Source organism: Miscanthus floridulus, chromosome 1 (genome assembly GCF_019320115.1).
Source record: "Miscanthus floridulus cultivar M001 chromosome 1, ASM1932011v1, whole genome shotgun sequence".
Taxonomy (NCBI): Eukaryota; Viridiplantae; Streptophyta; class Magnoliopsida; order Poales; family Poaceae; genus Miscanthus; species Miscanthus floridulus.
Window position 1 is genome coordinate 160,788,300 of NC_089580.1, and position 19,422 is coordinate 160,807,721.

The 19,422-nt window shown below is 41.1% G+C and overlaps 1 non-coding gene and 1 pseudogene across 1 annotated transcript; both read left to right on the plus strand.

Moving 5' to 3' along the window:
• The first annotated feature begins 5,826 nt into the window (after positions 1-5,826).
• On the plus strand, positions 5,827-13,693 carry LOC136545674 (alpha-L-arabinofuranosidase 1-like; annotated as a pseudogene).
• TRNAE-CUC (transfer RNA glutamic acid (anticodon CUC)) lies at positions 13,577-13,649 on the plus strand. Its single transcript has one exon. It is a non-coding gene; the product is annotated as a tRNA-Glu (tRNA).
• Positions 13,694-19,422: the final 5,729 nt, after the last annotated feature.

The window sequence follows — 19,422 nt, forward strand, 5'->3', positions numbered from 1 at the left end:
GTTGTCGTATATCTTTGTCGAGTTCCATGTCCCAGAGCTAAAGGCGGTGCCTATAACTCTACAGGGCGAGGAGCACGTGCCTACAATACCTTTTGGGCTCTACGGCGCCCGAAAGGGTCTAAAGCACCCGTCCAGTCGCTCCCTGGTAGTACCTTTCCTACCGAGGCATAGGGTATGGTCCTTGAAGCCGTGGTTGACCCGAACGTCTTGTCTTGCTCTGTACCCATCATCATGAGGGAACGAGGGAGAAGTTATTAGGTAAGATGAAATCAGTCTTTGGACATCGAACGGGGTGAGGTTCGTCCTTGGTCGTCGGGCGGAGACTAGCCCTTAGCCCTCGGGCGAGGCGGGGCTGGCCCAAAGGCATCAGGCGAGACAGAATCAAACTTCCATCATTCGAGCAAGGAACGTAGCGGCGTCCTTGTCCGTCCAGAAGTTTTTAACGTTCGATGGTTATTGGTTCCACCTCCTAGGGTACCTCAGTATTAGGTCCCCGACACTATGTGAACAAAATATACTGACAAATAGATCATGATTTTAGGATCCTAACAAAATTAGTTTTACTATTTTTGAACGTCTAGGCGATTTTATAATATTTACTAGAGATCCGCTTAGAAATAAAATTAACAATCTATTTCTAATTCCTTCAAAAAAGGAAAAGCCGAAACTGGCCCAATGTGGAGCTGAGGGCCCAGGCGGCCGGAGCACCGACCAACGGCCCAAGTGGCCCAGCAGACCCCCGCTCCCCATGCACTTTTGCGAAACCACCCCTAAACTTTCCCAAAATTAACCCGTAGTACAAGAACACTATTCATGTGAGTCACGGTTTTGCATTGTGAACCCTAGAAAAGCTCGTATTTCTACCTTCTTCTTCCTCTCGCTGCACGGAGCAGAAGACGATGGAGGAACCGCCGGTTGGCGCCGCTCTAGCCTGACTAGGGGCACGAAGAAGGAAGGAGAGCACGCGGAAGAGAGCACAGAGGGGGCGAGCACGAGGGCAGCAGCGGCTCGGTCCTCACCTCATTAACGCGCACATCGGATAGGGGTGAGGTAGGTGAGATGAGCGGCTAAGAGTGATGCTGAACGCTTCGTGAACGAGCACCAGATTGTAATTCACAGCGCGTTCTTCGCGAAGTTTGAATAATTTATGCGAGAGTATCGCAACACCTAACGTGATTATAACCTACACTATGCTCAAGTGCTCACCTAGGGACAACCAAAAGTGCTCCAACATATAAAAATTGCTTAACCAAATGACGACGGCGCGGCTCAGAAGGACCGACTGGAGGGGCGTGAGAGGGGCGGCGTGAGTAGGGGAAGGCGGTGGCGGTGGCGGCTCGGTCGAGCGCCATCGGCGGCGGCCCGGTCACGCGTGGTTGCGGCAAGGCGGCAGCGGGACGACCACGTGCACGGTGTCCCAACGGACAAAGCGTAGCCACGGCACGTAGCGCTGGTGGGGCAAGGACTCGCGGGGCACGCAGACGACGCAAAGGCAAAGAACGACGGTGATTGCAAGCTCAAGCTCGGCCATGGCAGGCGCACGCCTCGACAGAGGCACGGAGAGGGAAGGAGAGCACGCGGAAGAGAGCGCAGACGGGGAGAGCGTGAGGGCAGCAATGGCTCGGTCCTCACCTCATTAACGCGCACGTCGGATAGGGGCGAGGTAGGTGAGATGAGCGGCTGAGAGCGATGCTGAATGTTTGTTCGTGAACGAGCACCAGATTGTAATTCCCAATGCGTTCTTAGCGAAGTTCAAACAATTTATGCGAGAGTATCGCAACACCTAACGTGATTATAACCTACACTATGCTCAAGTGCTCACCTAGGGACAACCAAAATTGCTCCAACATATAAAAATTGCTTAATCATTTTTGTTGGAATTTAAATGCCGAAATGACATCGTCGATTTTCGTTACAGACTTAGAAAGGACGAGAATCTCGCTTGAACTAAACAACCATTAACACCTTTGATTGCATTTTTAAAAAGGTAAAAAATTCGTCAATTCCAACGAGACAACATGTCATGACCTAGTCCATACTTCGTACTAACTCGTGGGAACAAAATATTAAAGCACTATTTTAAGTATTTTGCACATTATAATTTTTCAAAAATGACACTTTCTAATTATAAGCTATGTCACATTTTCATTTACAGAAATCGTTTTTCATGTCGAACATCTAAAACAACTTATCATAATTTTCTTATTAGAATTTCATAAGCATGTTTACACATTAATTGAACTAACTCGCAATATTCCGTTCACTTCTCTTCTCATAGAAATGAGACCTACAATTTAATTATCCTTTCTTGTGAGTTTTAAAATTTTTAACACTGAAAACTTGTTTTGTTAATTTCTTTTAGGCCTTAAGCTAAGTACTAAACAAGATCGTAACACCAAAGGTGTTACAGTATGCGTTCTTGATGCCTGCGACCCTCCGCCGGTGGCCTTGTCTCCCCCATCGCCTTCGACGTTGCTGCCTCCCCATCTAGTTGTAGGACTTTGATGTAATCAAGTCTTCTTTTGAGGATCTCTTTGTAAAATGGTTGCTGTTTTAATATAATATATATGAATTGTTGTAAAAAAAAACTCAAAGATAATAACACCATGAGTACAAGAAACGTACTCCACAAGTGAGCTAAGGGTGTGGGAAGTGGACACCTCATAAGTTGCATGCTCTAGGGGTTAGTATATGTAGTGTGTCTTGGTGAATCGTCCGGTGTTCTCGTCGGACCACCTGACGGCTCAACCATATTGTTGGTCAGTGCATAGAATTACCAATTTTAGTAATACAGAGCACATAGTTTTGTGAATAGAGATTGATAATACGAATGCTCGTGATAATCATGCTCAACAACAAGAAGTAAACTATACACTCTGGTCATAACGCAGTATTGACGATGACCTCTTATGGGTAGCTCATCGAGTTTTGTAGCACCCGATGGCATGTGGTGAGAAGAGTTGAGGAATACAAGATGAGGAGGAAAAGTAAATGATCGTTTAGGATTTACTTTTATTTTTCCGGAGTTACTACCGCCCAAACGTCAGGATGGTTTGTTTCCATCGGACGCCAACGCTAACGTAGGTCTTGTTTAGATCGAGGTTAGGAATCAGTATTTAATACGGTAGTACTTTTGTTTGTATTTGATAATTATTATCCAATCATGGTCTAACTAGGCTCAAAAGATTTGTCTCGTAATTTACAATCAAACTATGTAATTAGTTATTTTTTTATTTATATTTAATAGTCCATGCATATGTTTAAAGATTTGATGTGATGGAGAGAGAGTAAAAAACTTGTAATCTAAACCAGGCCGTACATGGATTGTTTGTTTCCATCGGGCGCCCGGGCCTGCCCAGCCTGCTGAGCCTGCCACGCCTGCTGCACCTGCCCGCGCCTCCTCCTGCTGCGTGCCCATTTGCTACTGCTACGCACGCCCGTCTGCTGCTGCTACGCACGCTGCTACACCTGCGTGTGCTTGCCCGCCCGCCTACTGCTACTACCGTGCTGCTATGCCTGCGGGGACCACTTTCAAAAATACTTGCAACATAGAGCACTTGCTATGAGTTACATATGAAACAGGTAAAACATTTAGATCATACGCTTAAAACATATATGTATAATCACTGTAATATATGTAACATCCAGATAAAACACCTGCAACATACATCTAAAACGCTGAATCATTTAAAAACATACACTTGCAACATGTATCTGAAAGCAGTTGAAACATTTAGAACATACACTTACAATACGTGCATAACCATTGCAACATGTGTAAATATCTCGATCTACTTTTGCAACATCCAGATAAAAACACATGCAACATTCAGATGAAACATCTGAAACACTGGAAACATACGCTTACAACATGCGCTTTTAGCTCAATGTCACTTTGCGGTTTGGAAAAATGGAGGCTCATCATTGCGGAGCTCAACGCCGGCACGGAGGTCGGCGGCGGCGCATGGAGCTCGCCGGTGCGACAGTGGCACAAGCAACTCGTCAGTGGGGCAGCATCACACGAAGCTCCTCCCCTCGCTTCCTTACTGGAGCATCCATCGTGGAGGCTCGCTAGCTTGGTGGAGAGGGCCATGGCGAGGAGGTAGCGCGGTGGAGGCGGTCGCGACACGCGGATGCCACGGTGCAGGCAACAAACGATGCGGTGGAGCGCGGAGCGAGAATGGCGGGCGACGCAGTGGAGGCGGCCGCAACATGCGGATGCTACGGTGTGGTAGAGCGCGGAGTGGGGAAGGCGGGCAGCACAGTGGAGGCGAAGCGCAGTAGATTTTTTTTTCAAACTAGGTAAATGTTCGTACGTTGCAACGGGAACACATAATACCACGATAACATATGTATGAACATGTGTTATATTGTTATCTAAAATAGATACCGCAATCATAATGTTCCAATCAATATTACATTAGTCTTCACGAAAGATAGATAGTTAAAATATAACTCTAAATTTGAATGCAAAACTAAAACATCAACTTCAATTCTCGCATCACTTCATACCTACGATACGCGAAAGATAAGCTTGCACTTCTTTACAAATCAAGTGCTATGGAAAGATAATCATAGATGGCACATAGATGGCATCAGGATTTGATTGCTTTTTTTCATGTGATTTGTTCGATTTTCCTTGAAAGGAAAAAACTACCATAGATCTTGGAGCGTCGGGGTGCACGCAATCGGGCACAACAACGTCCTGCCAGTGGACGTTAATATTTTCGTTATTGTTGATTTTTTCCGTGATCTGTGCTTTCTGGATTTATCGAAAAGATAAGAATACCACGACTACATGTTGGAGCGGGGTGCACCCGCATGCATCCATGCATGGAAAGCCCCGAAGGAACCTGTGAGGGAGGAGCGTGGGATAGAGCTGGGCATAGCAACCATGCAGGGGTTGGGAAAATTTCCTTTTCTGCGTCGGGTAGTTATGGATCGCATAAAGATTTTAGTCCTGCCAGGTAGATGTTGACAATCCTTTTAGTTGAAGAGATAGAGATAGAGAAGGGACGCGAGCGAGTGGACAGTGCGGTAGAGAGCTGGGAAGCCACGCCCGTCCGGTCGCACGCCCTCGTGATAGCATTAGCGTTTTGTCAGAAAGGCTAGGGATTTATGGGGTGTTTGGTTCTTTAATTGTTTCTAAAATTCATGTCACATCGAATGTTTATATACTAATAAGAAGCATTAAATATAAAGTAATTACAAAACCAATTACATAGATGGGGACTAATTTACGAGATGATTTTTTAAGCCTAATTAAGCTGTCATTAGCACATGTTTACTGTAGCACCACGTTGTCAAATCATGAACTAATTAGGCTTAAAAGATTCGTCCCGTAAATTAGTCGTAGGTTATGCAATTAGTTTTGTAATTAGTCTATATTTAATACTTCATACATATGTCTAAACATTCGATGTAACAGGAATTTTAGGAGAGAGCCTTACTAGGTGGGAAATACCATTTTACGTCCAACACACGTTTGAGATGGGCCTAATAAATCACAGAGGCGGCCTTATTTTCACACTCGTTTGAGATGATTAGCCGTCCAACCCAATGATGTTGTATAAACTACTGCCATCTTGGCCCCTCCAGCAGTCCAGCTCTGACGAATCGTCATCCACTTGGCCGCTTGATTTCTCTCCCCGGCTCCCCGCTTCCGTGCTGCCTGCTGGCCGCCGGCCGAGGCGACAACCGAGGCCACCGATCAGTTGACTCCTGTCTTCTCATCGCAGGGTCTCACACTATCACACGAGCATCGAATTCGAACCCTCTCCGCAGGAGCAGAAGACGCTTCGCTTGGTAAGGAAACCCTACACTACTTGGACGAGCTGCTTCTCGTTTTGTTCAGAAGGATTTTTTGTTCCCTTGACGCCTGCCCACTTCTCAACCTTTCGTTCTTGGACGGATTTGCCGTCCAGTTTATTGTGGAATTTCGCCTGTGCGTGGAGGAGTAGAGGGAAGCCGGTCTATTTTCCAAATTTGTAAGGGTTCAGTTGACCTTGCCCACCTGACCCCCATGTTCCGCCCCTTTCCGGCAAACTCTCTGAATCGGGCTATGCTGTGCGATTCTGGTTCGTTCCATGTTGGGGGTTCAAATGATGGCTGCTGTACTTTACCATTTAAAATCCGGGTAAATGCAGTGTGCGCACAGTTCCTAGTTCCCTACTTTAGTTTAGAGGTTGATACCTGTTTAAGAAAGTGATTTTTTTTTCTTATTCGAAGCAAGAGAAAACTGGTTACCGTGAAACGTAGACAATGTGCAGTGTGCTGTACGTGGTATTGCTTTCGTAGATGGATTAGGAGAAAAAACCTGCGAGCACCCAGGTTCAAGCGACCCCGGGTGGTTGGCCTCCTCTCAACTAGAGGCACCAATAAACTTATTTACACAGAAGACTCAAACAGGTTTAGCCAATGGGGCACAGCAAGAGTATTATACAGGGGCAACTGGTCATGCAGACAGTGTATTGTGCATGGTATTGCTTCCTGGATGGATAAGGAGAAAACGACACTTCTGGGTTGCTTGGCCGCGACTGGAGTGCAACTCTGACAAGTAATCTTCAGACAATGTTACATAGACAGGATGTTGCTATCTTCTTCTCTCATCGGTTTGTTTTGGCTTCACTTCTACTCACGCACCATTGCCCTGATCCAATTGCTGTTTCCTATCCTTGCAGTTTGCTAAAACGTTGCTGGGGTTGCGGCATGTGTACTTGGGCATAGCTAGAGGGATTGTTAATTCGAGTTAGTGCTTTGATCTCGGCTGTAGCAGAGCGCAATGGGCATCCCAAGGGCTTGTTCGGTTTGCTGGTTTTTCCATGTGCTGGTTCTTGTCTGTTCCTTGTGTCAGATACTCTATGTTGGATCAGTGGTGGCTCAAACTGCTCAGTTGACTGTGGATGCTTCACCTCAGAATGCTCAGACAATCCCTGGCAATATGTTTGGCATCTTCTTTGAGGTGAGTGTAATGTTGAACTGTCGTTCGTACATTTGTTTTATGTATAGTAACCTGTAGTAAATCAGCACATTTATCTTACCAATACCATGCCCTCTGCTGAGATGCAATTCTAAGGTTGAATCACTTAGTAGACCAACTCAATGAACTCTTGTGCACTGGTCTAAAATGGTTAACTGTCTATGTTTGTGCTAAATGTCCACAAACAATCAACTTCAGTTCACGCAATATACAAGCTGAGTTAGGCCATCACATTTTCATGCATGGTTATTCAGGAGCGCAGCTGGTGCTTAGTTTTCCTATAAACTATAGTATTATAATTTTGGAAAACTTATCCGCAGTGATACCAATCAACATAAACTGTTTCTTGATCACACCATTTCCTTTCAGTTTTGGTATGATAAAAAGTTTAAAACTGAACTCCGTGGAGTAGTGTTAGATGATGTTTGGTTGTTTTACTTTGACAATGATGAATCTTGGTAATTCTTGAATGTACTTGTAGGAGATCAACCATGCTGGAGCTGGTGGATTGTGGGCAGAGCTTGTAAGCAACAGAGGTAATGGGAACTCAATGTCTAAGGTTGACCAGCAGTCCAGCACTTTGCCGGAAGAAAGCCTTGTTCATCATTTGACCCTCTTTTTATCTTCTGTTGACAAACAGTTTAAATGTTTTATCATCAGAGTGGTACTCTGTATCTGTAATACTTCCTCTGTCCAAATTATAAGACGTTTTGGCATTTCTAGATTCATAGATTTTACTATGTATCTAGACATAATATATATCTAGATACGTAGCAAAATCTATGAATCTAGAAAAGCCAAAACGTCTTATAATTTAGAACGGAGGGAGTAACTTATGGATAATATTAGGAAAACTACTTCACGATGGCACTGATTATCTTTGTTTGTGATAATCATACTGGTTTGTGTAGATAGTTAAAAGCAGACCTACTAGATGCTCAGAGCTCATTCTATGCAATGTCTCCATCAAAGGAGCTAACAATCCCTTTTGTAGCAGAGATTTCTTTGTAGATCATATGGAATAGGATCTCAAGAATGGACTCAAGATTCAGTCTTAACTTTTATGGCTCCTTACAAGTTTTCCTTTATGCTACAGGTTTTGAAGCTGGTGGTCCTAATACTCCTTCAAACATTGATCCATGGTCGATCATTGGGGATGAATCCAATATTATTGTGGCAACAGATCGTTTATCCTGTTTTGCTAGTAACCCAATTGCACTTCGAATGGAAGTACTTTGTGGAGCTAGTGGAACTAATGCTTGCCCATCAGGAGGAGTTGGAATCTACAATCCTGGTTACTGGGGCATGGTATGACCTTTATTATGTATTTAATAACACCATTTGTAGTTTTTCTCCCCCCTTTTTTTTTACTATGGAATCTTCCATAACTTTTTTTCATCTGCCTGTTGAATATGTTTTTTATGAATTTTCACTTAGGTAGTTTTTAGATTACTTAGGGGGTGTTTGGTTGAGCTTTTGGCTTTGGCTTTTGGCCCCAAAAGGCAAAAGCTCAACCAAAGGGGCTGCTTTTGGATGCTGCTTTTTCAGAAGCAGCTGCTTTTCCGTAGTTCATTTTTGAAAGCTGGTTTGACCCTGCTTTTGGCTTTTGGCTTTCTGCTTTTCGAAATTGGTGGAATAAAAAACTCTTCCATAGTTGTTTCAAGAGAGATAAAGATAGAAGATATATTTTATACTTGTTTAACCAAACAGCTTTCAGCTTTTCTACAGCTCACAGCCCATAGCAGCTTTCTCACAGCTCACAACCCACAGCAGCTTTCTCACAGCTCACAACCCACAGCAGCTTTTTCCCACAGCCACAGCTCAACCAAACACCCCCTTACTGAGGTCTTCTTATCCTTTTCTTTTTTCTTTTTCTTTGATGGATTAAAATTCTCTGTACTAAGTACTAATATCTGAGCCTACAAGAATACTATACATGAACATCTCTTCTCCCTTCTAGATTTGATAAATCCATAAGATAAGCTCATCACCATTATAATGTTTGCTACAATTGTTGCAGAACATTGAAAGAACAAAGGTTTATAGAGTTACCATGTACATTAGGTCATCAGATTCGGTGGAGCTGACAGTTTCTTTAACAAGTTCAGAGGGTCTTCAAAATCTAGCTTCTCATACAATCATGTAAGCAATATCCCATGGTTTAACTTATCAAGTACTTCATGTGCTACTATTGTGCCAATTTCAGTGAAGTAATAGATATGCAATATAAATTGTAGGGGAGACAAAGAAGATTTTGCTGAGTGGACGAAGGTTGAATTTGATTTGCAATCAAATTATATAAATACTAATTCAAGACTTCAGCTTACAACCACCAAAAGTGGCATAATTTGGTTTGATCAAGTATCACTTATGCCCTCAGATACTTATATGGTAACTTAATTTCCAAATCCCCTTTTATCTTTTTGATGTTCCATAGGAAGATGATGCATATTTCTTCCATACGTTTCCCTTGCAACCTAAAAATAGTATGTGAGAAGCAAAATCAAAATTTATGTGCAAATTGCCTCATCACATACCCATACATCATAGCCTGAACTATAAGTTTAAGTAACTTTAATTTCTGTATGCTGGAAAGAATTACTCTTGGTTCAGAGAATGCTAACTGACCTTGATCAAACTGTGCCGTCCATGGATAGCCACCATGCAGTTATAATAATTTGCATCCTACTGTTTCTAAATACAAGCTGCAGCCTGCAGCCATCATAATCAAAATTGCATTGTGTGATGATGCATTACCAATTCAGCACCTGCTAAATTATGAGTTTCTATACACAATTCTCTTGTATGATTGAAAACTTAATCCTAATTAACACCAGAACAAAGGAAAAATATCTGATCCATAGTTAACTAAGATGTCAGCTTCCAAGGACCTTACATTTCTCTGTATCAGTGACCTTTATCTATCACTTTATTTCTCAGGGCCATGGTTTTCGTAAAGATCTTGCCTCTATGCTGGCAAATCTGAAGCCTCGATTTCTAAAATTTCCAGGTTTGTCGCTTGATTATCGTACTTCTGAGGTTTTTCGTATGTAGAGGTTACACAATATTGTGAATAGTGTTCAAGTACTTGCCAATTACATGACTAGCAGTCAGGTAGAGAATTAGATGCATATACCTTCCACATACTCTTGGCTCTTCTGTCACTGACAGTTATGTATTTCTGTGGTTAATGTAAAATGTTTCACCATGCTGGCTCAGAGTAACATAGCAGGATTCATTGTTGCAGCATGCATGGCATATTATTTCTGTATTTGCAGGAATCGGATGATGATAATGTAGAAAATATATGCCTTGCGTTATCTTTCTAAAAAAATAGATATGTTGAAAAGATGTGCCCTGCAACTATGATTATCAGTTTATTATTTTACTAAAATTGGTCTGTTACTAATCATGTAGTTTAACACAGAATTTAAATATTTGCATCCACACCAAGATCAACATTTCTGTGATTGTGGCAGAACATTTCAAGAATCAAGAGAACAAAAGGAAGAAACTTCCATAGATGATACTACATCTAGTATCACTCTTTTACTGGATGCAGGATGCATCAATTTGTACCCGCATTATATATTTTATGTTTTTGTTTCTGTTACACAGATGAATCAAGAATGTTTAACTAAGAAAATAAATTATGTCTTTTTATAGGCTTGTAGTTAAACAGTGAGGTTGCTGAGAACTGACAGTATATTTGTCACTTTTAGGTGGCAACTATGTAATGGGAAATTACCTTATAAATGCATTCCGCTGGAGTGAAACTGTTGGACCATGGGAAGAGAGACCTGGCCACTTCAATGATGCTTGGGCCTATTGGACTGATGACGGACTTGGGTTTTTTGAATTCCTCCAAGTGAGTAACATAACATGCTGCTACTTGTCTAACTGAAAGTTCACATAACTGTGGATATAACCTCTGTTGATTCTGAGACCTTCTATTTCACTGATGTAGCTAGCAGAAGACCTTGGTGCTTGCCCAGTTTGGGTTGTAAATGATGGTAACTGATATATCAACTTATCAAGAAAATATTAAAAAAGGCATAAAAACCATTACATATATGGAGAGGTAATGTAACCTTGACTAGTTTGTTGGAATTCCTTTCAATGTGACAGGGGCCAGCATCTATCAAGAAGTTTCATCAGCAACAATAGCTGCATTCGTAAAGGTTTGTTCTTCAATATTTAATACGAAAATGATCCTTTTAGTCCCAAAAACTGAATTGAAGATGCTTAAACTCTTCAATTGACAAAGTACATTTCATCTGCATTGACTTCTCTTAGTAAGTTTTCCCAGCATTAAGCTGAAGATCCTTTTTACGACAGGTTTAACTATTAACTCTTTTTCCTTCACTGAACATCTGGTAGTCAGAAAAACTTGTTAACAAATTTATCCAGCAATTTAATTTATTTATCAAATAGGGTTATATGTTTTTTCTCAACGACGCAGGGGAGCTGCGTATCATTTTATTAAAGAAGAAAAGGGTAGGAAACCCTTACAAATAGGTGCTACAGAGAAATGATATATATGCTACAGAGATAACAGCAAGATTGCGAACTGAGGAATTCCAATAGTGGGGTTCTGCTAGCCAAAAATGTCGCACATACATAAGGAATGAAGTTTCCTAGAGCATATCAGCATATGGTTCCATTCTAAGAAACATTGTATTGTCGTTCAAATTTCTTCATGCTTGCCATGTTGCAGGATGTTGTTAATGGTATTGAGTTTGCCAGGGGAGACCCTGAGACTGCATGGGGTTCAGTTCGTGCAGCAATGGGACATCCAGAGCCCTTTCAGCTTTACTATGTTTCAATAGGAAATCAAGAATGTTCAAAGTACTATTATAAAGGTTTCCATGCAATTCCATTTTCCTCCTGTCTGGTTTCATAGTATTTTCCAATTTCTTCTGTTTCCTTTTATTGTTATGCCAAGAAAACCAATCCTTGTCCCATTTTGCAGATAACTAGGTGAAGTTCTATTCTGCAATAAAAGCATCCTATCCAGACATCAAAATCATATCAAGCTGTGACAGATCTGTTATTTCACCAGTCAACCCAGCTGATTTGTATGATGTTCATGTAATGACTGTTTTGTTTGGTTTTCTCTTAGATAATAATTTTCCCAGTAGAGGTGACATCTGCTATGCTTCAGGTCTATACTTCATCAGGTGATATGTTTTCCAAATCTAGAATGTTTGATAACACAGCCCGTGACGGACCCAAGGTACTTGCTTTGCTTTTGCTACCGCAATTGTCATCCTTACAGCTGGCTGGTAATGTCCTACATAATTCGTATTTCGTAGGCAATTGTTAGTGAATATGCTGTGACTGGAAGTGATGCTGGCCGAGGAACACTAATAGCTGCTTTAGCTGAAGCTGCATTTCTCATTGGATTAGAAAGGAACAGGTTCGTTTTAAATTCTCTTTCTGGTTTGGCTCCTGCTTGATGGTAGATTGTGTTGCAGACTAATCTGTTCTGATTTGAAACTTTTTCTATGCAGCGACATGGTTGAGATGGCAAGTTGTGCCCCACTCTTTGTAAACGACAATGATCAAAGGTAAACGTGAATGTTTACTTCTGCATGTAATTGTGTCTGTACTTGACGATTTCATCAATATTTAATATAAAAAATAATGCTCTGCTTGATAGGTGGAACCCAGATGCTATTGTGTTTAATTCATGGCAGCACTATGGATGTCCAAATTACTGGATGCTACACTTCTTCAAAGATTCAAGTGGCGCTGCACTTCATCCGTCCACTATTCAACTACCAAACTATGATCAATTGGTCACATCTGCTATCACGTGGAAGAATCCACATGATGGGAACACTTACCTGAAAATAAAGGTGATCTCTCTCTCTCTCTCTCTCTCTTACTTAGGAACTCAGCTCTGCAAATAAAAATGAAAAAAATAATAACTTGGCAAAGAAAAATTCTTTTGCAGGTTGTAAATTTTGGAAGCAAAGCTGTTAATCTGAATATATCTGTAACTGGGTTGGAAACTGATATTCAGACATTTGGATCCATAAAGACGGTTCTCACGTCAGGTTGGCTACAGGATGAGAACTCCTTCCAACAGCCCGACAAGGTTTGATACTGTCGAGTGTCGACTTGATTCAATGCATGGGAAACTAAGAGCAACATGGTAGTGATTACGCCTTGAATTAGTTGTTGTGTTTGTGATGTCTGAACTTTTGTGCTATAGGTGGTGCCGGCGGCAAGTCCAATAACCAATGCGGGCAAGCAGATGGGTGTTGTACTGAACTCATACTCCCTGACCTCATTTGATCTCCTCTTGGATTCGGACCAGACGGTGCCTGTCTCAGTGTCGAGCCTCCATTCCAGCGTGTGATTAGTGTCAGATATATGCGTGCCCACAATACTCAATACCGATACGGATCCCCCAAGGCTGTAGAAAATACGATATATGTGAATTATGAAGTACAGCTGGTTATGTATATGGATCGTTGTACACGAAAGTCAACAAACATGGTTTTCACAGACGAACGACGTGAATTAAAGGGTTAATCTGGTAAGTACATGAACTGGCTTTAATGATCGCCCAGCTTGCGGCATCACACATCCATTGTAGTCTAGCTGGTTAGGATACTCGGCTCTCACCCGAGAGACCCGGGTTCGAGTCCCGGCAACCGAATTTTTGAAGTTCTTTTTGTTGTTTCCGCACTGACATTTCTCTTGTACCGATGCTCTTTTTTTAAGTAAAATCGTTTAGGTCCAACTATTCCAAACTTTTGTCCTGATCCACTATAGCGAGTGTGGCGTATACTCCTTTTAATAAAATTATAAGACATTTTGACTTTACTAAATAAATTCATATTTTTTGTTATATATACTTATCTAGATTTATAGTTCTTGTTATAATATATACTATGTCTATAGATATATAATAAAAGCAATGAAAACATCTTATACTCCCTCTGTCTATAGATATATAATAAAAGCAATGAAAACATCTTATAGTTTGGAAGGGGGAAGTATAAGACTTAAAGGAAAGCATTTTTCAAAGGTAACATTGAAAAAAATGAAGATATAGCAATATACTCCCTCTGTCCCAAAATAGAAGTCGTTCTCATTTCTCGAGAAGTCAACTTTTTTAGCTTTGACCAATTATATATAAAAGAATATTAATATTTATAATACATAATTAGTATCATTAGATAGATCGTTAAATATAATTTCATAATAAACTTATTTGAAGATTTAAATGTTCCATGTATTTTCTGCAAACTTAGTCAAAGTTAAGAAAGTTTGACTTACGCTCCTATAACGACTTCTATTGTGGGACGGAGGGAGTACATTACAGCCTACCGGTGCTCTTAAATAAAAGCGTTAAGGTCAAACTATTTTTTTTCTCGAATACGCAAAAAAATTTACGCATCATTGTAATTAAGAAGAAGAGTTTAATCATAAGGTCAAACTATTTCAAACTTTTGTCGTCATCCACTACTGCAAGTGCCAGGTATCTATATCTATACTTAATCATATATATCAACATTTGGTAATAATATTGAAAGTAGAAATAATTTTTTCTGTCTAACGTATTTTATTACTTCTTGCAATACACGCTTGCTCCTTTTCTCTCTCTCACGCGTCCACGACATGGACTCACATACGAGTTAAAACAACACACATCTAGCCACGATGGGGAGTTTGATTTCAAAATGTATTAAAACAGATAATATGATCGCCTTCAAAAACAGATAATATGATCGTTGCATAAATTGTTGACCAAGAAATCATCCAGACAACAATACAATGAGTTGTTTTATTGCATAGCATCTCCCCCCCCCCCCCCCCCCCCCCCTCCCCTCCTCCACATCTCCCTCTTGTCATCCTTACGTTTCCAATCCAAATTCAACAAAAGATCACATTTCAAATAGTGCGCTTTAGCCATAGGATAGAGTCCAACTTCAAAATGTATTAGAAGAGGTGATACGATGGTTGTATAAATCTTCAAACCTCAAGTTGTCTAAATCACATGGCCATGTTCCTTTTATCCTAAAAAGTATGTAAATTTTGTTTTGCGACAAGTCAAACATTCTCAAGTTTAACTAGGTCTACAATTGCTGTACTGCAGACATGATGTTCTACTCTACATGATCAATACTTTGGATTTTTACAGCTGCAGCGGCTGTTGCAGCTAATTTAGTGCAGCTGATCAGAGCTTTTTTTTGCGGGTTGTCTCTGCTTACTAGGGAAAGGAAAACATCTTTTAAGAAAAAGGGTGTGCCGACCAACATCTTTAGAGAGAAGGCTATTCTATCCATGCTCAATGCACGTGACGACAAGATGTGGTAGTAGTTTCCTTGTCATTAAGTTACCACTAATCACATGGGTAAATCAACTAATCATGGCTTTGCCAGACTATGGATCAAGCCTGACGGTGAGCTGGGTGGATTACTACTAAGAACCGAGTAATTGAAGAACAATTGATGATAAACGAAGAACTCAACTAATGTATGCAACGGAATTATAGCAACTGAATGTAATTTGAATGTAACTAAATGTTTACAGAATGAGACTTCTCAGGTTCGATGCCTTCCCTTCTACCAGAGCTCGGGTTATATACCCCCGATTACATGGCCTTGGTCCCAACCAACATGACTAACATGCCAACTAATGCCTCTCCCAATCCGGCCCAGCAACACTTAGTCATCACCCCGTCTTCCCTGTTGTCATATCGCCAATAGTGCCTGTCAGCTTCATGATAGTCGCCCCTCCTTGGAAACCAGCTTGTCCCCATGCTAGACATTCTGGATAATGCCTCCTTAGATCATCCACTTCCTCCTAGGTGGAAAGATATGGTGGCATACCTGACCACTGTACCTGAATCTGGTGTAGAGTAGAGGACCCTCTTTTAATCATTCGAGCATCAATGAGCTTAACTGGACAGACAATCTCCATTGGATCTGAGGGTAACTGATCAACCCTTTCATCAACCACTGCTTCTACTGGGACATGTTTCTTCAATTGAGATACATGTACTACTGGATGAATCTTAGAATCTTCAGGTAAATTCAGTTTGTATGCAACAACTCCAACCTTGGCCACTATGGTGAATGGACCAAAGAATCTATAACTCAACTTGTGATTGCCTCGCTGAACCATAGAAGTCTGAATGTAAGGTTGAAGTCTGAGATAGACTTGATCGCCAACTGCAAACTCCTCACTTCTCCTTTTATCAGCAAAATGTTTCATTCTCTGTTGAGCCCTATTGTAACACCCTAGGTGTTAGCCTTGCATAAATTGACTTGCATTGCATGAGTATGAGCATTAAGCATTCATATTTGAGCTTTTACAATTGAAACATGTGATTGAAACATATGCAACATTGCTTGTTATTTTATGTTTCCTTGTATATATGCATATGATCATGGGTGAATACATGTAAATGATGGATGTGAGTCACTAAAACATATTAGCTACACTTATGATGACTAATGGAACATGGATCATGAAAATCACCTTGTATGATCAAGTACTTAAGTGAGGCTATGCATGTTGACCTGGACAGCTTTATGTGTAACCAATGTATAAAATGATTGTGTGACCTTACAAATAGCTTAAACATGTTTAGGATATCATTATGAACAACTTTTGTATTCATGGTTAGGGCTAAATTGGCCACTAAGTCATAGTCCATGTATAAGCCATCTTTTGAATGTAATGTGTTTGACCAAGTTTGAACTATGTCATAGAGACCTTGCATGGATGTGGTCACTAAAGCAAAGTTGTAGTATTTGATAAGGGGAACAACTTTTATTTTTGGGTCATAGACTGGTTTAGCTCCTAACATGCTTGAATTAGACTCACAAGATTCAACAATTTACTGTTTTCAGCACTTAGAGAAATTTTCTAAGTCATAAACCCTGACAGTGCTGACAAGCTCACATTAGTGATGATATTACTCGGTTTTGGTTGAGATTTAGCACATGATTCTTTAAGAGCAATTGGAGCTGGTACATAGGTCTACAAGTTTCATTTAGATTGTTTGCACTATGGAGCTAAGGATTTACAGTTTGATTGCTTTGAAATTGCGTCGTCAGTCGGTCTGTCATAGCGCTAATGACTGTAACGAACGCCCTCGGTGGCCGACCGGCCAACAGGCGCTGCCCTCCGTGTGGTGGCTAGCCATGGCCGCGCGCACCATCTAGAGGCCATACGCCGACGCTAGGCCCGCTCGTCAGGCCTCGACGGCCAGCAAGCCCTCAGCAACTCGCTTAAGTCACCACCGAGCTGGCCGTTCGCTCTCACCGCCTCCTCGCACTTCCGTTGCCCACTATGCTCACCGTTGCCATCGTAGACGCTCTGCCGAGCCCACCTACGCTCACCACCGCCACATTCTCCAATCAGTTGCGCCCATAGCTCCGCCTCACTCTGCTCTACCTTTCCCGCACTGCAGCGTCCATAGCCGCGTTGTTGGTAAGCCGTGTTTCGCCTTACGCCACCGCGGGTGTGCCTTTGCCGGAGCTCCGCCATGATCGCCGCCGTGGCCATGCTTCGTCGGAGCGCCTCAAGCCACCTAGGATGCCTAAATAGAGTCGCCTGGTCACCGTGTTGCTGTAGCGCGCCCCGCCTGGCTTCGCCGTGGCCGGTGATGACCAGCGCACCACAGAGCAGCGCCGCCGTGCCACCATGGGCGACGGCGAGCATGCTCCGCCACACCTTCACTGCCACCACCTAAGTCATTCGACATGCATTGCTCTGTAGAACATGTAGGTCCACTTGCCATCGCCGATGAGCTCGCCGTCGGCGAACTATGGCCACACAAGTGTTGAGCAGCGTCGCTGCCCTATTTTGTTTCATTGACAGATGGGGCCGACTAATAGCGGGTCCTGCCTATCAGCGACTGTACAGCAGTAGGATAGTTTATTTATTTCCTATTTAGATGCAATCTTTGAAAATGGATAAGTTGAGCTATAGAGATCCAAATTTTGTGAACAAAATTTTGTAGTGTTCCTTAGGAAGTGTAGTATTTATGAAAAATATGATATTAGCATTTGTAGTAGAGTTTCTAGAAGGTTTAAAATGAAACTTGAAATGTGTTTTTAATTGTATGCAAACTTGTTTAATTTATATCTAGAGTTCCCGTGCTTCAAAAATTATGAAATTTATATGGTGAGCTTTTATTAATAAGTATAAGCTCTGGTAAAAATTTGAGGGTCAGTGCATGAATAGATTTTTAGTTATAGATTTTCCTTTTATAATTAGGTGATCCTTGTGTGAATTTTTATAAATTATTTATGAATCCAATACTCATGAAATTTATTAGAGATTGTCCTAGTACCATATGGATGCTAAGAAAAATATAAAATCTGTTGCTGGACACTTTTCACTAGGGTTTCCTATTTATGCTATTTTAAGCCTTTATGCATTGTCATTTTTGCATAGGATGTTTTACTTGCTAAAATGGCATGAAACTTTTACAGTAGTCTATTGGTAGCACTAGTAAGCCACTGTAAATTTTTGAGAATTTATGATGTACATTTGGTATATGTTTATTATTTAACCTAAGTATTTTAGTAAATTGATAAAGGCATTTAAATAATTAGATTGTGATTAAGCATGATGTTTTCTATGGTTCTTAAGATGCATAGTAACTATTAATGTCAATGGTAAGGCTTAGAAGCCATTGATTGTATACAAATAACTAATTATCATTTTATCATTCCAATACAAGACTGCATGTATAGTTTTGATGGTGTGAATGATTTCATATGGATAATGGTCTCTGCTGTAAAACTTGTTAATAACAAAGTTGTAGATAACTTACTAATCTACCTCGTGTTAAATTTTCACAGTCATAGGACTTAGGGTTTTTGAGTTCTAGCTGTTACAAGTTTGCTGTCCGAAAGGTTTACTTTCTAGACAGATTTGATTGAATGATTTGTTTGCTCTACATAACTCTTGAATCATAGTGAGAGTATTAAAAGAAAGTTGTAGATAATTTTATAAGCTTTCCAGAAAGTCCAAGATCACCGCATTTGGATAAGTAGAACTTCAGTTATGAGTAAAACAAGTAGCTACTGTTTTGCGGTATAGTAAATACATTGTTGAAGTAGTTGATTAAATAATCAAGAAGAGATATGCACATACTCAGTAAAATGTGAGGCACTTGTTATTACTTTAATGCCATGTTGTTAAGAATGCTTACAAGAATCCATTCATCATGTATCATCATACTATACTTGTCAACATGTATGCATTCGTAATATCTTATGCCATACTCGTGCATCTAGGATCGACAGAGGAGATAATATTGCTGGAGTTCAACGAAGGAGAGGAAGGGGACCAGCAGGAGATTCCTCAAGCCGTAGCTCCCAAAGGTGAGGAGCAGAACCCAGAAGAGCTTCTGGAGTGCCCTGACCATTGCCCCACTTCCTTTCTAAAAGACAAGCCCCGGAGCA